A 19,131-nucleotide genomic window follows, 5' to 3' on the forward strand; every position below is an offset into this window, starting at 1 on the left:
TTACTTGCAGAAGGGCTTCTTCCTGAACATATGGCCTGGTCCCCCTGCTCATTTTCCCTGGTTTCCTAGTAGTCTTTTAGCGTCTCTACCTATAAAGTGGGGCATGGAGCCAATACTACCACAAGAGGAAGTGATGAGATTTAAGTGTGTGGATGAATATAAATCGTCTAAAGCAGAGCATGGCGTGGAGGGTCACTCAGAGATGCCATGGTAAAATTGTCATATTCTTAATTAAATCTCCTTTTGTAATTTGACTTAGAAGCCATTAGTGTGTAATACACAGGCCTTCCTTAGAAAGTAGTACTGTAGATTTCTGATGACGAACACAAGAATCATTTTTTTCTAACCAGTAACAACTTACTTTAGCCACACACACACGTTCTCTCTCTCTCTCTCTCTCTCTCTCTCTCTCTCTCTCTCTCTCTCTCTCAGGACTTAGGGCTTCCATGAGCCTGATAGGAGTGCACCTCTGAAAAATGTTGACCTCTGTGTCACCTTTGAATGCCTCCACCATTAACAAGAGTGATAATGATGATGATGCTACTTTTGAGCCATCTGCTGTATGCCCGGTACCATGCTATGTCCTGGGGTCAAAAGAATGAACAAGATAATCAAAGATGAATGACTATCTACGTAGAGCTCCTACCTCAGTGCCTGGCACATGTTGTTCAATAAATATTTGAAAGAAAAAAAGAAAGAAGTGATGCTCAGAGTGTTTAAGTGACCTCCAAGGAGATCTTTTGGATTCTTGAAAAAATAATAACTTTAACTTTGTATGAGGCTCAAAATAGCTCCACTCCATACCAAATTCAACTCCTTGGCAAGTGAGGTGACTCTGAGATTATGCTGCATTTGGGCCCCTTCAGTTCAAACAAGCTTACAGGATCCTGACTTTAGGTTCCTGCTTGTTTAGTCCTTTCAGACTTATCCTTGGTGCCCCACACTGTTATAGGGGGCACATCTTTAGACCAGAATGTGTTACAGAAAAGAGATGGCAGAAGCAGTAGGCCATTGAGTTCATCTGGATAATTTTTCTTAGTATGCCAGCCAGAATTGAGGAACACAGTGCTTTTCTCCCTTTTCTTTCCCCTCCATTACTGATAGCAAAGGGCTTCCCAGGTGGTTTAGTAGTAAAGAATCTGCCTGTTAATGCAGTAGATACAGGAGACATGAGTTTATTCCCCGGGTTGGGAAGACCTCCTGGAGAAGGAAATGGCTCCCCACTCCAGTATTCTGGCCTGGAAAATCCCATAGACAGAGGAGCCTGGTGGGCTACTGTCCATGAGGTTCCAAAGAGTCGAACACAACTGAGCACCCATGCATACTGACAGCAAATGGTTTTTAATTGTTAAGCAAGTAAACTGTTCTTAGATTGCTTTGAAAATAGGGATGGCATTGACAAATCTGTCTAAAGCTCTCATTTTTTGGTTGGAACACAGCAGTACTGTTGCTATAGCAAGGCTCTAAGTATGCGTATGTTGTGTGTGAAGTTCAGTATGTTTGGTAAACACTCTTGATTAGCTTAATTCATGCTTGCACAGGTCTTTGTGGCTTTCATTTCAGTTTTAAATGACATTTGGTGGTGGATTCATTAGATACTTAGCTCCTTCTGCCTCTTAGGGTCCATTTGTTAAATTACCTATTTCACTGCACCCGATAGCTTCTGGGTCCTAAGGAAGTTAATGCGCCCATTGAAAGTGAGCAACTTTATTCCTGAGCTTTCCGCATTAGAAGGATCATCTCCAATGTTTCTGAATTACTTAAGGAGGTGAAGAATATCTTTATTTTCTATTTGATGACACTTCTAGGTAATGTGAGGAATTATCGTATAATACCTTAGCTCGGAAAGGATTTTACTCCAAAATAAAATCAAGTCAGATTCTCAGCTGTTTCCTGTTAAGTGCCAGTTTGACATTCGAAATGATCTGAATTTAGTGATTTGGAGAACCCCACAACCAGCAGCGATAACTTTCATCCACTCGAAACCCATTTGGCCATGACTGATGAAGGGGCTCATTGTGTTTGGGAGAATTGAATTGGAGCAATTGGGGATGAAAACGTAAGACCTAATGATGGAGTCGCTTCTGTGCAACTTCAAGGTCCAGATTTATGTGCACTTTAAACACTCTTATGTTTGTGCCTTTTTTTCCTTGGGAAAGTTAGGATGGGAAAAAAAATAAACTAATGTTGAGAAGTGTAGAAGACTTCTGTGTAATCTTTGGGTCTTAGGAGGCCACATTGTGTTCTGGCCAACCATAGGCTGCTGGAGGTAGGTGCTAACTCTATCCTCTACGGCACTGTGACCTTGGACAAGTTGCTGAACCTTTTAAAACCTTGGTCTCTTCAGTTTGCAGCAAAGCTAGAAATAGGGCATTTCTCAGAAGGATGGGGTGATGATTAAGTAGGCATCCCTCTGTAATGGGTTTAACGTGTAGAAAGCACTGGTAGGGACTCTTAGGAAAACCTAGGTGGGAGGTAGTTTACCATGAAGCTTATGAAATAGTTTTCAGGACTCCTCACTTTGCACATACCCATGTTAAGTAAAGATTTTCTTTTATACCTAATTTGATATTCATTATTGTTGTGTTTTTTAAAGATTTATTTATTATTTTTATTTTGGCTGCCCTGGGTCTTCATTGCTATACTCAGTTCAGTTCAGTGGTTCAGTCGGCCATGGACTGCAGCACACCAGGCTTCCCTGTCTGTCATCAGCTCCCAGAGCTTGCTCAAACTCACGTCCATCGAGTCGGTGATTGCTACACTCAGGTTTTTTCTAGTTGAAGCAAGCTGGGGCTGCACTGTAGTTGCAGTGTGCAGGCTTCTCACTGTGCTGGCCTCTCTCATTGCAGATCATGGGCTCTAGCCACATGGGCTCAGTAGTTGCAGCACACAGGCTTAGTTGCCCTGCAGCATGTGGGATCTTCCCAACTAGGAATTGAACTTATGTCCCCTGCATTTCCAGGTGGATCTTAACCAATGGACCACCAGGGAAGCCCATGTTATGTTTTCTTAAACAGGGATTCCCAAATTACATGTTTTGGTAAATCCTTGAGCCTCCTTTGTCAAGCCCTCTTCATAAGCTGGTTCCACTATCCCTCCTACTTGGGTGCAGACTCCAGAGTTCATGAATTTAAAACTGCTTTTAATGACTATTAAAAATAAGACACTATTTTTTAAGCATCTGCATGATATATGTTATGATAGAGCTCTCATTGGCAGGAATTATGTAAAGGGAGAAGAATTAATTTGTCTCCACACATATATTAAACAAGGGATTTATTTCTGCCAAGGAAAGCAAGAGTGTGGAATCTTCTTTGATGAGATTTAATAATTTGTAGACTGTTCCACTGATGAATGTCACCTGGTATTAGAACAATAAACTGAGTGAAATCAAATACATAGTCCTTTATGGATGCCTGGATCTGAACCCCAGTTACATTTTATTGTACTTGGTTAGGTTGATGAAATTTTTTTTTTTTTTGCAGTCTTGGTTATCTGTTTATTGGACCTGGAAAAGCTCTGTGTCTTCTTTAAGGAGAAGAGAGGTATGGACCATTGTAATTGGGACTGGGAGGGAAAAACATTCAGAGATGTCCGGAGGTGAGAGATACATGACTTGCTGGCAGAGCATGATGATTTCTGCCTGAAGTATGAAGACTTTTTCTTAAAGAAAGGAAAGAGTTCAGTTAGTGAGGCATTAACTGAGAGCAGCTTTTCATTGTAAGTTACATCTCATGCCGAAGAAGCACTCTGATTAAATAGACACGCAGAAATTCACAGTCACTCAGAGACTGAGAGAAGTCAAGTGGAGACTGAGGGAGGTACACCAAGAAAGACGGGGCAGTTTGAAACAGAAATGACAACAAAAATAGTGTTCCTCTTTGCAGATGAAAGCAACCAGAGCTGGGGCTCATTTTATTTTTGTCTGTAGCAGCATTATTTATAATTGCCCAAAATGAAAACAGTCCAAAAGGCTCTCAACTGATATACGGATAAGCAAACTGGGAGACTTGCATACAATGGAATATCACTCAGTGATAGAAAGGAACAAACTACTGATGTGTACAACAACATGGATAAGTCTCAAAAGCATTTATGATGAATAAAAAAGGCTAGACACAAAGAGCTACATACTCTATGATTCCCTTTATTGGAGGACATTCTGGAAAAGGCAGAACTATAGGCATAGAAATCGTATCAGGGATTGCCAGTGGCTGAATATGGAGGAAAGAGTTTGACCACAACAGAGTTTAAGGGAACATTTTAAGAGGATGGAAATATTCTATCTCTTTATCGGGCTAATGGCTGTGTACACATGTGCATTTGTTAAAATTCGTAAAATTGTATACCTAAAAGTATAATTTTTACTGCATATAAGTGCTACCTTGATAAATCCTGCGTTAAAAAAAACAAAAACTCAGGGTCAGGCTCATCTATATAGGAAGCCTCCTCCTGTGACTCCATCCAACTCACAGACTGTGTTTAGTGACTTCCTTTTAGTTCCTACAGCACCTAATGCCCATGTGTTTTCCTGTTGTATCATATTATATTGAAATTATCTACTTAAAATATTATAGTTTTGTATGTTTAGCTCTCCCACTGGGTGGCAAGCTTGTTAAAGTCAGAAAACATATCATATTTGTCTTAATATCCATGCATCCTACCCTTATCTTATCCCCAGCTCTGTGACTGACATATTGATCAACCAGTGATCAATGAAGTCTCTCCACCAATTCACTTAGCAGGAGATCCAATGTAGTCTCCTGCTAAGTTCAGAATCTTTAAGCTGGGCCTCATTTTAAAAGAGGAGGAAAAGAAAACATATTTCAGGCAGAGATTTCAGAGACTAATTTTGCTAAGCAGAAAAGCAGTTCAAAGTATATTTCTGTTTCTGAGTACCTTCAGTGAAGGTTAGGGAGAGCTCAGTGAAAGGCAGGGAGACAGAACCCCCAGGGTGACCTGCTCCCGTGCCCAAGTGGCTGAGGCAGCTGCCCTGGGAGGGACCTAGTGTGGGACTGGACTATTAGTAGATCAAGAGGGAGTTGTGGATCATTCAAGGACAACAGGGCCTTGAGTCTGTGTAGAAGGGAGGCTTCTTCACAAGAAGAGATTGTATTAACTGAGAATTCACTAAGTGTTCTAATGCTTTGTGGTTTTTTTCTCTTGAGTGACTCATATTCATTTCATTTAGTACTTGGTGTTCCTGGTTTATTAACCCATAGTATACATTTTATTGGTGACAGTAAATACCATAGCACATAGTTTTTGTTTATGGGCACATACAGCTCCCATATATCCTGTTATGACAAGGTTTTCTGCTAAAGTTCTAAGTAGAATTCCTTGGTCATAGTGACATAATGAGTGATGAAGAGGTCAAATTCTTGGTTGGGAGAAAAACCTGATAATTTTACTGAAAGTACACATGATGGTGAACAGATGCTTCTACTCCTGACAGTCATGTACCTGGCTCTCTGCTGGCCATCATGTAAAATCATTTAAGGTTTGGCGCATTTCCAGTTCCATAATTATTTACTAAATGAATCCGGGCATGGACTGGAGCAGCTTTTACAGCCCCCAAGAAAGGATGATGTGCATCTCTTCCCAATACCATTTTCAATGACATCATCTTGGTTGCTTGAACTTCATCCTGATGGGGGTATTTATACCATGAAACTGGTCATCATTCCACATCAGTTTACCCCACATAGCTGGTTGTTTAATGTTGGCCAGCAGACACATGTTCTGTGTGGGCAGGGCACTGTGTGGGAATTAAAATGTGAATGAGATACAACCCAGTCTCTAAGGATCTTGTAATTTGGTAGAAGGAATTGATGATGATGATGTTGATAATAAGTAGTCATGGTCACTTAACATGTATACTCTTCTAGAGCTTTACAGATACTAGTTCATTTAATCGTTACAAAAGGGAGGAGGCTGGAGGAAATTGTTTACATCGATTTACTGTGGAAAGCACTGTTTTATCCTAAATGCTTCTGTTTGCAATGTCAAAATTGCCCCTTTTTTCAGGCCCCCAGCCTTTCCCTCACTCTTATTTATCTGGCTGTGTTGGGTCTAGTTGCAGCTGTGGCATCTTCCGCGCGTCATCTTTAGCTGCAGTGCATAAACTCTCTAGTTGTGGTATGCAGGCTCAGTAGTTGTGATGCTTGGGCTTGATTGCTCTTCAGCTGTGGGATCCTAGTTCCCTAACCAGGGATCAAACCCATGTTCCCTGGATTGCAAGGCATATTCTTTACCACTGGACCACCAGGGAAGTCCCCCCAAGTCTATTCTAGTTGTGTGAACAAGCTCTCGTTGATGCTTTCTCTCTTCCTGATGACGTTAAAGACTTTGGTCACCCTCAGTCATCCCTCTTTTCATTCTCCATCTTCTCAGACTAAAGGATCCTAAGACTTTGAGCTCACCAGGCTCCCCGTTTCCTTCCTCACCCTCATTCACCTGTCTCAGGACTTTTGCTGTCCCTCTGCCTTTGTTGGGAATGGTAGGTGACACCTCGTCCCCCTGCTTATTTTGAGGTTGACCTTTTGAGATTCAAACATAACATCCATATCTGTATTTCTTCATAAATTGTTTTAAGTGCATCCTTGAAAAAGAAGGACAGGAGATGCTAATGATGATCACATCTTTAGAGTGAAGGATTTCAGAAGAAGCCTTTACAAACACTTCATGTTTTTATATCATCTAAGTCATATATGAACACGGAGGGCTTGGGGAACCAGTTTTCACTGAAGTTGGCTAGTTGAGAAAAGTCAGTACAGCCAATGCATGTCAAGACTTGGAGTTTAAACAGTGCCTTTGCAAACCACCAGGTGAAAGTGAAAGTGTTGGTCACTCAGTTGTGTCCGAATCTTTGTGATCCCATAGACTGTAGCCCACCAGGCTCCTCAGTCCATGGAATTCTCCAGGCAAGAATATTCTCTTTGCCAGGGGATCTTCCCAACCCAGGCATCAAACTTGGGTCTCCTGCATTGCAGGCAGATTCTTTATCATCTGAGCCCTGGGGAAGCCACTAGGAGGAGTGGATAAATCTGCATTCTTCCTTGATTGTTTGCTGTAGGTTCAGACAAAACCAGCATTAGAGTTGGGATTGCTGCTTCAAGCCCTCTTACCATTTGATAGACAAAGATGTTTACAAGTAGGATATTCTTATTCTTCTGAGGTGGAAATATACTATAGCTCCTGGGAATGCATCAGGATTCTAGCTAAGGGAATTTATTTTAAAACCTGAATTTGATCCATCAACTTTCTTGGCCAAAAGGGAAACCAGCAAGTGTTTGGTTTGAAATGGGAAAGAAGAAGCCAGCCTTCCCTTTGGAGTATGCAGTGAATAGCTAATTCTTGTCTTTCTTCAAGTTTCCTCCTTCAATTAATGTAAATACGTTAATGTCGTATGATTTCCCTAGTAGACAACACTGATGAAAACGGGTGGGACCGAACCTTAATGGTTTCTGTAACATGTTTAATTTCTGATGTTGCTGTTAAATGTTGAGGAAAATTAGTCACATTTAGAACCATCTGTTTCCAAAAGTGGTTAAAGTGTGAATTGCCTTCTAACTAGCCATTTTATCACTCATAATAATAGTTGTGGCATGAAATTATTCTTTTGATTCCCTTTGTTTTATGCTATGAATACTTACACATTTTGCTTCTAGGGAACTGGGATTAAAAATGTAAAAGGACATACTTCAAGTGTCCTGGCCATTGGAGATGGAAAAAAGAATCTAAATTTCTTACTTTCTTCTCAATTCCAGTATACCTTATCTTTGATTTAGGTACAGTTGTGGTTTGGAGGGGCTTTTCAGGTAGCTCAGTGGTAAAAATCTGCCTGCCAACACAGGAGACAGAGGTTCAACTCCCTGGGTTGGAAAAAGATTCCCTAGAGAAGGGAATGGCAACCCACTCTGGTATTCTTGCCTGGGAAATCCCAGGAACAGAGGAGTCTGGCGAGCTACAGTCCATGGGGTCGCAAAGAGTTGGACATGACTTAGAGACTGAGCATGCGGGCATGGAATGGAAGCCATAGTTAAGAAGTATTTGAAATCTTCAGTAGTAAGAAGCACTGCATGATCGATAGATGGTTGAAGAAATGAATTTGGAGGATGTGCTGTATGGTGCTTTATACATTTTATTTCTTAGGTTGTTGCTATTGACAAAATAAAAGAGGTGGGGGACAGTGGACAGTCCTTTAAATGTATGAATGCCTTTCACAGGAAGGAAAAACTTTAAAGCTGGCAACCAAAGAATTTGGCCAATGTAACCCTCAACTTTTTTTTTTTTTTTTTGGCCTTCTGAATGGTCATTTCCACTGAAGGGGCGTGAAATTTATATATGACAGCCCAAATGTTTTAGAGAGTAGGCTAAAGTTTCTGCAAGTCTGCCTGAATGTTTGTTAGGGTATTTAAAATGTTCACATAATATGTTTCTTTAGGAAAGAAAAAGTCTCCCATTCTGGGTTGTGAATGATGCTTTATTTTTGAGTGGTCACAAGAATGGTTGCACAGTTGCCTAATTTTGGATTACTTTCTGACATGTACTTATGGAAAAATGAGACCCATATCCTTTTTCTGTCCTGAGTGGGTATGGATATTCAAATCTACCCTAATGGTAAAGCAGATACCTCTGCTCTATAGCACTCACACAGGGGAAGAAGTTGTTACTCAGTTATTAAGTCGTGTCCAGCTCTTTGTGACCCATGGACTGCAGGCTTCCCTGTCCCTCACTGTCTCCCAGAGTTTGCCCAGGTTCATATCTACTTGAGTTGGTGATGCTATTCAATCATCTCATTCTCTGCCGCCCTCTTCTCCTTTGCCTTCAGTCTTTCCCCTTCACGGATCACTGCCTTGTCATGGTGAAGGGGCTTGCGTAACTCAATGAAGCTATGAGCCATGCCATGCAGGGCCACCCGAGAGAGACAGATCACAGTGCAAGGTTCTGACAAAATTTGGTCCCCTGGAGGAGAGAATGGCAAACTACCCTAGTATTCTTGCTTGAGAAGCCCGTGAACCATATAAAAAGGGGAAGAAGACTGACCTGCTTTACCTGCTGCCTGTCTGCTTGGGAATACTGTTTCTACTTGATAACACAAGTTAACAAAACAAGCAAGCAGCCTTTTCTGGTACAAAGAAATTGAGACAAAAAAAGAGGGAGAGTCTTTGGAATGAAAAGTTTGTTTATGAAACTTATATTTAAAGGTCTGTTTTTCCACATATTAAAAATGAGGATGACCCAACTGTGAAATGAATTAGAATAAAACTATGGTTTAAGGTGATCATCCCATGGATGGAGGAGTTTGGCAGGCTACAGTCCATAGGGTTGCAAAGAGTTGGACACGACTGAGAGACTTGACTTTCACTTTAAAGGTGATCATAACCTCCAGATGCTTAAAGGAGCAAACATTAAGCAGTAAAACACTTTTTGTGAAATGTCACTTTGTGTCACCAGGAGTGGCAGCGGCTGGGGTTACTTACCTGAGGTTGGATGTTACCTGGAGCTTTGGATCCTCAGTTAATGAGCTAATCCTTTTGAGGGTGAAAAATGGCTCCCTCACTTCCTGTGTCTGTTGGTATGGGAGGAACTGGTCATCTTCTGAAACTACTTCTTGGGTCTTTGGACTAGAGGTGAGGATAGCTAAAATTTGGGCATTTTAAAATTAACAATTTGAGCTACCTGGTGGAGAAGTTCCAGTATCTAGGCAGGCAGGAATCTGGGTTGGTCTTTACCGAATAAAGAGCACCTGTCCAGTACTCTTCCACGATGGCAATTTTTAAATGGCATTTTGCTCCTCGTGGGGTAGTGGAATCCATTGCTTGCTTGCAAAATTTGTAAATAGCAGCTTTTTATGGTACAGTTTATGGAACCAATGTGGACTGGAACACCTTAATTAGGCCACTGTAAAAATGAAATGTGTCTCACTTACACCAGACGGAATCCTCCCTGGAAGTTCCGCAGAGAGAATTTTTGATGGCTATAAGTTGAGTGTGGAGCAGAGCCACGTCACCAGCTGCACATGGAATCTGTAATAAAAAAGGGCAGGAGCCGTTCAAAGAGAATTGACGCGATTAGCTTCACTTACATTCTGTCGCATTCTTTGAATTACCTCCGGACTCTCTCTCTCTTTCCACCTTTCTCCTGTTCATAGCCAAATCAGCTCTTGTATAGCAAATAGTCTTTTATTCATGCCTTATGCATAAGGGCTTTTGCTTGGAATTTTAACAATGATTTTTTCCTAGCTAAAAAATGAATGTGAGCAAAGGAGGAACTGACTGTCTTTCTCTTCTGGAGCATCTACTTTATACAAGCAGAATTTATAGTGCTGGAGAGCAGGTGACAATATTATATATTCTTTGCTACTTTTCTCTCTCAGACGAGTCCTCTGTTGCTGGTGTCTAGAGGTATATAGTTTATTTAAGTAGAAATAGCTGACAAGATGGACATGAGTAATGATGAACAGTTAGTTAAAAAAAAAAGTGATTAAAAGAATTTATTCTCCCATCATGAAATAGTTGCACAAAAAAGAGCTTTGACATTATCTTGTGTTACTAATATAGATTATGAATATTAAAAAAAATTTATTGATGTGTAGTTGTTTTACAGTGTTGTGTTCATTTCAGGTATACCCCAAATTGAATATATCTGTGTATGTATATATTTATTCTTTTTCAGGTTCTTTTTAAAAAATATTTATTTAATTGACTGCATTAGATCCTAGTTGAGGCATGCAGGTTCTAGTTCCCTGACTGGGAATCAAACCTAGGCCCCCTGCATTGGGAATGCAGAGTCTTAGCCACTGCACCACCAGAGAAGTCCCTCAGATTGATCTCCATTATTGGTAATTACAAGATATTGAGTATAGTCCCCTGTTCTTGTTGGCAATCTATATTTTATATACAGTAGTGTGTATGTGTTAATCCCAAACTCCTGATTTATCTTTCCTCACCCCCTTTCCCCTTTGGTAATGATAACTTTTCAGTTTTATTTTATATTGGACTGTAGTTGATTCACAATGTTGTGTTAGTTTCAGATGTACAGCCAAATGATTGTTATACGTATACATGTATCTGTTCTTTTCAAATTCTTTTCCCATTTATATTATTACAGAATATTGAATAGAGTTACCTCTGCTATACAGTAGGTCCTTGTTGGTTATTTTAAATATAGTAATGTATATCTGTCAGTTTCAAACTCCCAATTTATCTCTTTTCCCCACCTTTCCTCTTTGTAGATGTTTTCTATATCTGTGACTCTATTTCTGTTTATAAATAAGTTCATTTGTATATTTTTTTTAGATTCTGCATATAAGAGGTATCATATGATATGTGTCTTTCTCTGACTTCACAACTCTGACTTCACTTTCTTCTGACTTCACTTCACTTGTATGACAATCTCTAGGTCCATCCATCTTGCTGGAAAGGGCATTATTTCATTCTTTTTTTACAGCTGAGTAATATTCCATTGCATATATTTACTGTATCTTTTTTCTTTTATTTATTCTTTGGCTGCACTTCAGCACATACAGGATATTAGTTCCCTGACCAGAGATCAAACCCACACCCCCTACAGTGGAACCACAGAGTCTTAACCACTGGACCTCCAGGGAAGTCCCTACCATATCTTCCTTATCCATTCTTCTATGGATGGATGTTTAGGTTGCTTCCATGTTTGGGTGTTGTAAATAGTGTTGCTGTGAATGTTGGGGTGCATATATCTTTTCAAATTAGTTTTATCCACATACATGCCCCACAGTGGGATTGCAGGATCATATAGCAACTCAAGTTTTAGATTTTTGAGGAAGCTCCAAACTGTTCTCCATAGTAGCTATACCAATTTACATTACCACTAACAGTGTAGGAGGGTCAGGTTATGAATCTTGTTGGGTGTCAGTCATTTACTTTTTCTTTTACTTATTCACTCTTTCTATACATATTTATTCTGTGCCTACTACGGGCCAGCTCTGCATGAGGCACTGGAGACAGACTAATGAATCAGTCATGGAGCTTACAAACATTGAAACTTGTTGACATAATGAACTACAATGGCGATGAAAGTTTGAGAGAGAAGTACGGTGGGCTTTGTGAACATTAGTCAAGGGGCTATCTAATACGGATAAGCTTGGTCAGATGACAGTCTGGAAGCTGTCTCAAGTCTTGATTAGTACTTATAAAAATACATAGATGAACAGGTAACTATGAAATAACATTTCTAGAAAGATATTTATAGAGAAATGAAGCTGTGTGTCCAGAGATCTAGAGTGAGTGAATGGGAATACTTGTAGAATAGAACAGTGATTAACAGAGATCATTGGTCACCTATTTTATTTAAAGTGGAAACCATCTCCCTGGAAAATAGATTCAGGTTTGTTTTGCTGATTGAGCCCTGAGAAATGGTGGTTGCTATGCTCTGGATAACATTTCCAGCATCCTTTAGAAGACTTAAATATTCTGGGTAGCAAACACCTTTAGCAGAATTTCCCCACAAGTTTACTTTTGCGATTCATTTATTTGACAAGCTTTCCATGTTTCCCCATTCTATTTTATCTTGTTGATTTTAGCATATTTAGTTTTCTCTGAACTGTCCACCTGACATCCACAAATTTGCCTGTAATGTCTTGGTGTCATTGGAAATGGGTTGATGATGCTTTGTCTGCCTTCATCTTGTCTGATAAAGCTGCTCAACATGACAGGGACAAATGAAAGCTGGGTGCTCACCCCAGAGGTGCCCCTTCAGGCTGACATTACTCCGTTAGTAAGATATTCAGCTAGATTTGAATTTCCAGCCTGTGCCGCCAGCACAATATAATGGGGACAGTACAGTATAATGGGGACCAGTACAGTATAATGGGGAGTAGGGGACACGAGTTTTCGACTGCCATGGAATGGCAGACCAGCCTGTGAAATGAGAAGCAGAAATGAGTGCTGAGGCTGAAAAGCGTCTTATCTGTCCCAGAAACTGCAAACTCAAGGAGTAACAGGCTGTGGAAACCAGAACTCTCCAGAGCTTCATGTGTATCTAACACCATATTTACCAGCCATCTCAAACTGGTTATCCTTTGGGGACCTCAAAGCAAACGAGGTGCAATTTGAACTCATCTTTCCCCATCCCCCAAACTGTTGACCCCTGCCTTTTTTTCCTGTTAATAGTTCTCTTTACCTCCTGATCCATCTTCCACATTATTTTCAGAGTGATCTAACACACCTATTATAACATTGTCCCTTCCTTGGTTCACAATTTGTTACTGGCTACCTCTGTATATGCAGAATAAAATCCGAATGCCTCCATGTGAATGACTGCCCATGATCTGACCTCACGCAAGCTACCAGCTTCCTTTTTGGCTCACTGTGTTATTAATTTACATCACACTGAACATCTTTGTTTTCTTGTACATGTTATGCTTCCCCTTCTCTTTGCATATTTTATTCTCTCTGGTCAGAACCTTATCTCCCTGAGAGCTTCCTTCGCAAACTGCAAGCCTCAATTCCAGGACCACATGCTCTGTAAAGCCTGGAGAGACTTTAGAGGCTCTTTTGGCTGGCTCATAGATCCACCCCAACGCTCAGATTAAACCGATACTACCATTTTAGTGCTGACCATAGGTGAAGGCAGGGTCCATGTCATTCCATCTTTGAACTTATAGCACCTCATAGAGTGTCTTGCTCTTGGAAGGTGCTTATGGGATGCAGGACAGCTGAGTAAGACTAGAGCTAGGCACCTCTGGAAATGAAAGATGAGCAGGGACTATTTGTGAGGTTGGATCCCAAGATAAAGTCAGAAGGATAAGTTTCCCCTTTGTAAATGTTCCTGCTGTGCCTCTGTCATAGTTCCGCCTAATCTATCCTATGGCAGAGGTGGCTAGTGGTTCAGCTGTATCCATTCTTTAATTCTTCCTTTAGTAGTATTGGAGTTGGCCAAAAAGTTCTGTAACATGTGATGGATGAATCCGAATGAGCTTTTTGGCCAGCCCAACAGAACTGCAAAGTTTAGCTGGTTGTGTGGTTTCCCAGCCAGAGAGTAAGTACGTTTGTCACATTCCCTTACAAGATGTGGCCATGCAGTAAAGTTCTCACAAATATGATATGAGAAGGAGCTGTGTGTGGCAATTTCATGTTATAACCTTAAAAGGAATGAAGTGTAGTCTCCTTGACATTTTCTTGCTATCCCATTGGCTCTTCTGTACATGTGATGGAGATGGTGGAGCATCGATCTATCTTGTTATGGAAACATGGGGTTGAAGATGGCAGAACTGTGCTGCCAGTCCTGGACGACCAGCTCCTAGACTGTGATCACAGAAGAGAAACTTATGACTTGTCTAACCTACTGTAGTTTTGGATCTCTGTAGAGACTGGACCAACATAATAAGTACCTTTTGAATGTGTTCAGGAATGACTCTGTTATTTAGCAGAACATGCCTTGGCATGTATCTTTATATGTTCATTTAGTCATGTTTGTTTAAAATTTTTGAAAAATTTTAAACATACACAGTTATAATAATCTTTTTGTGATATATGCTTCATATTTTTCTTTTTTTAAGTAATAAGATGTTATATTTAGAGTTAATACTCAACCTCAGATTGTAATACTTTTTTTTTCCTTCAGAAGCCACCTCTATTCTGATTTTATATTTATAATTTTCATGTATACTTTTATATTGGCTTCCCCAGTGGCTCAGCGGTAAAGAATCTGCCTACAATGCAGGTGCTGTGGATTCGATCCCTGGGTCAGGATGATCCCCTGGAGGAGGGCATGGCAAGCCACTCCAATATTCTTACTTGGAGAATCCCATGGACAGTGGAGCCTGGAGTCCACAGTCCATAGGGTCACAAAGAGTTGGACACAACTGAAGCAGTTGAGCATACATGCGTGCATACTTTTATACTTTTAACTACATTTTTGTGTGCCTCTAAATATAGGTAGCATTTTTATATGTTAAAAATACTTTATTCTTATGAGATTTTTGTAAATTGTACATATTTATTTGTATATGGTTGGTTCACATTTTAACTACTATGTAATATTTCACTGAAGGAATATAATTCACTTTAGTGATCCTCTTATTATGAATTTTGATGTTGCTTCTCATTTTTAACTATTGTGAACATTTGCTGCAAGAACACCCTGTACATGTCTTTTGTGGTCACATGCAATAGAGATAATGAGGCAGAACCAATATTTGAATAGCTACTAACCTGGTGGGCTGCCATCTATGGGGTCGCACAAAGTCGGACACGACTGAAGCGACTTAGCAGCAGCAGCAGCAGCAGCAGCGGCAGCAAGGGTTTCCAAAAATGAGAAAAGATATTAAATCAGCTAAAATTCAAGAGATTTATAAACCTGGAACAGTTTGATGGAATGGTCCATCATTTTGAACATTTGCAGGTATCATGGCAACAGCAAGAGAGTTCTGGCAGGTTTTACACCGCCGATTAAAGCTCTGGCTTAAAAGTGATACATGGTATTTCTTCTCACAATTATTTGTCAGAACTAGTCACACAACCCTATCCAACCATAGGGAACCAGGAATCTGATCCAGTGTGTGCCAAGGAGAGAAGAGTTAGGATATTTGACAGTCAGCATGTTATTACCCATAAGCTCAAACCATAGCTCTATTAAAATCAACTCCAAAAGCGAATAATTCAGTTTCTACTTGACCAGACTTCTCGGGATTGATAACAACAGCAAGTAAGTGGCATTAATAAGTGTTAGTCGCTCAGTTGTGCCCAACTCTTTGCGACACCATTGACTGCAGCCCACCAGGCTCCTCTGTCCATGAGATTTTCCAGGCAAGGATACTGGAATGGGTTGCCATTTCCTTCTCCAGGGGATCTTCCCAACTAGGGATAGAACCTGGGTCTCCGGAACTGCAGGCAGATTCTTTACTGACTAAGCTACAAGTGAAGCCCAAGTGGCGTTAAGTGCTGACCATCATCCCAGCTTCCCTGGTGACTCAGACAGTAAAGAATCTGTCTGCAATGTAGGAGACCCAGGTCCAATCCCTGGGTTGGAAAGATCCCCTGGAGAAAGGGAATGGCTACCCACTCCAGTATTCTTTCCTGGAGAATTCTGTGGACAGAGGAGTCTGGGGACTACAGTCCATGGGGTCGCGAAGAGTCAGACACAGTTGAGAGACTAACGCTTTAACTTTTTCATCATCCCAGCTCTGGGTTTTATTTCCCTCATTTATTAAATATTCTCAGCAGCCCTAGGAGGAGGTGGTATTAATCTTCCCATCTTACAAATGAGGAAACTGAGAAAGAAGTAACTAGGTCATAGAGCTCAAGGGGGCTAGAGAAGGTGGGTGTAAACTCCAGAGCTGGCCTGGGACTCTTCACCCTACATAGACCACCTCAGTGAGGCCTCAAAGCCTCTGCTCTGAGGCCTCCTTGTCTAATGGAACCAGAGAGGAAGGCCTCTCTCTGCCTCTCCTCACAGTTTAAAGCCACTAGACTCCTCTCCAGAATAGAGTTTAGCAACATTATGCTCCCACAGTAACTGTTCAAAGCACCTCAGCGTTCTAGTCGGGAGATGAAACAGCTGTTTCCTCTGAATGGCTTATACTGAAATGTAAATGAACAAGGACGTTAGGAAAAAAAGAGGAAAATAGATTTAAGTTCTTGCCTTTTAAAATTTTTATCATTTCCCATCCAAGCTTACTGTTTTTGTTTAATCTTGCCATTCCTTTTCTTCTTCCTTGTATGCTCTTTTTCTTAGGGATATGCAAACTTTATTAGTCAGCTCCTCTTTCAAGCTCTGTATGCTTTTGTGTTTGAGAATTGGGAATCAGGTACTTTTACTGTTAGCCCCGGGGTGGATCTGAGCAGGAGGACGCTTTATGAATAATCAAGGTTGACATCTCCAACGTCGTTCCTTCATTATAAATATTGTTAAAGGAGCTGTGACCACCGTGGGCTCCCACTGAACAGAATGTGCACAGGGAGGCAGATGCAGCCTTTGATTTCAGCTCTTTGCTGGTTATCACTTCACTGATGACCCTGGCATTGACAGGTCTCTTAGATTTGGCTGCCTTTTTTTTTTTTTTTTTTTTTCAGAAAGTTTCTCCTCAATTAGCATAAGTGTTTGGTCTGCAGGAAGCTGGGTTCATCTCGCCAACTCCAAAGGCTAAGAACCATAGTTAATATTAGTGCTTGAGCATCGCCTGTGCCCGAATCCCTAATGAATGCTGAGCTGCTTTGTGACTTTAACCATTTTAATTCCATTTGGGTTAGGTATAGCACTGTGATCTTTTTTCGGGGAGAAAACATATTCTAGTGCTCCAGGTCTTTGGCCCTTCTCCTCACCTCCTGAGAAAGCTCAACAAGCACCACAAAGCCACCAGTATTCCATTCCTATCTATTCAGTGCTTCCTCCAACCTAAACCCCATTAATCCCTGATCACATTGTTAGCCAACGATCCTTTGGATTATCTTTGTTATCCTGACATGCTTTTCATTTTCAAAATGGAGGAGTTAGGGAACTGGAGTTTATATCACATGAGTGAGTGAAGTCACTCAGTCATGTCGGACTCTTTGCGACCCCGTGGACTGTAGCCTATCAGGTTCCTCCATCCATGGGATTTTCCAGGCAAGAGTGCTGGAGTGGATTGCCATTTCCTTCTCCAGGGGATCTTCTCGACCCAGGAATTGAACCTGGGTCTCCCACATTGCAGGCAGACGGTTTACTGTCTGAGCCACCAGGGAAACCAAGTAGAACTTTATTAATTTCCTCTGTCTTCTTTCCACCTCCCCTGCTCTGTTGCCTTCTATTCACCGACCCAATAGATTCCCCAAAATGTTACAGAACCTGCTAGGAAATGTAATGGACTTCATCTCATTTAATTGTCTCAGTAACCCTATGAGGAAGGTGGTACTGTTGTTGTTCCAGTTTCCTTAAAAGACGTAAAAACCCAGGCTTGGAGGTAAGAGGACTTGCCAAGGTCACACAGTGAGTCACAGCATCTGAAGTAAAATGCTCAGCCTCTAATTTCAATCATGGACTCTTCCTCCCTCATCCAGCTTTTTAGCATTTGCCGTGCAGTCATTCTGCCAATGTCATTGAGCACTTGCTTATGTCAGGCACTGGGATTACAAAGATAAATATTAATAAAACAGTAGCCCAGATCCTGGTGAGGGAGAAAGCTCTGTTAACTGGTGGTGATGACAGTAAGTTACTAAGATATTCAACAGTGCAATGGTTGAAATAGGGGGTCATGGAGGAGAGCTATGTATCGTGCTCTCAGGGGCTCAGGGAAGCCTTCTTGGAGGAGGTGATATCCGGGGATGAGTGTTAAAGATAAAAAGGTAAATCTCATTGAAAAGGAACCGAGTCTGCTTTCAGGTAGAGGAAGGGGATAGGATTCCTTCCTTTTCTAGGTCCTTTAAAAACACTCCAAACACTTTGGAGTAATCCTGCTAAAATTTTGATGTGTGTATATACATGTATGTGCTTGAGGTTCAAAAAACTCACATTTCCAAATGCAAAAGTACGTTTTTGATTTGTCAGATATGGGTGTAGGGAAGACAAGAGTAGTAGTAGATTTTGGAAGGAAATGTAGGTGTTTAGTTTCACGTACGTGGAATTTCAGATGTTTGTAGGACATTCAAGTGAAGATACACAGGCATTTGGCTAAGTGGCAAACTGGAATATAAGAGAGAAACCAGGGCTGGAGCTGTAAATTTTGGAATCATAAACTCATCCAGGAAGGCAATGAAATCGTCATGTAAGCAGACAGATGAGAAGAAAGTCAAATTTTGAGCCCTGAAAAATATCAATGTTTAGGGGACAAGTAGAGAAAAAGGGATTAAGGAGGTAGGAAGAAAATAAGGAGACTGTGGTATCATGAAACCCTAGGAAACAGAACATCAGGAGAGAGGGCTCAGTATAGTCTAATGTTGCTGTCCAGTACATAACTGTCAGTGACACATGGCCATTGGATCTGGCATCTGGGAAGCACTGTCAGCCTGTGGAGAGCAATCAGTGGAGTGCGGGTCAGTCTCTAGGCTGACAGAGTGGAGAAATGAACAGAGGATAGGTGTGGCATTTATAACGCTGTTATGAATTGGCCTTTGAAAAAAATTACCCTACCACTTTTTCTATTAGTTTCTCTGAAGAACAAGATAGATATAG

Source organism: Bos indicus, chromosome 10 (assembly GCF_029378745.1).
Source record: "Bos indicus isolate NIAB-ARS_2022 breed Sahiwal x Tharparkar chromosome 10, NIAB-ARS_B.indTharparkar_mat_pri_1.0, whole genome shotgun sequence".
Classification (NCBI taxonomy): domain Eukaryota; kingdom Metazoa; phylum Chordata; class Mammalia; order Artiodactyla; family Bovidae; genus Bos; species Bos indicus.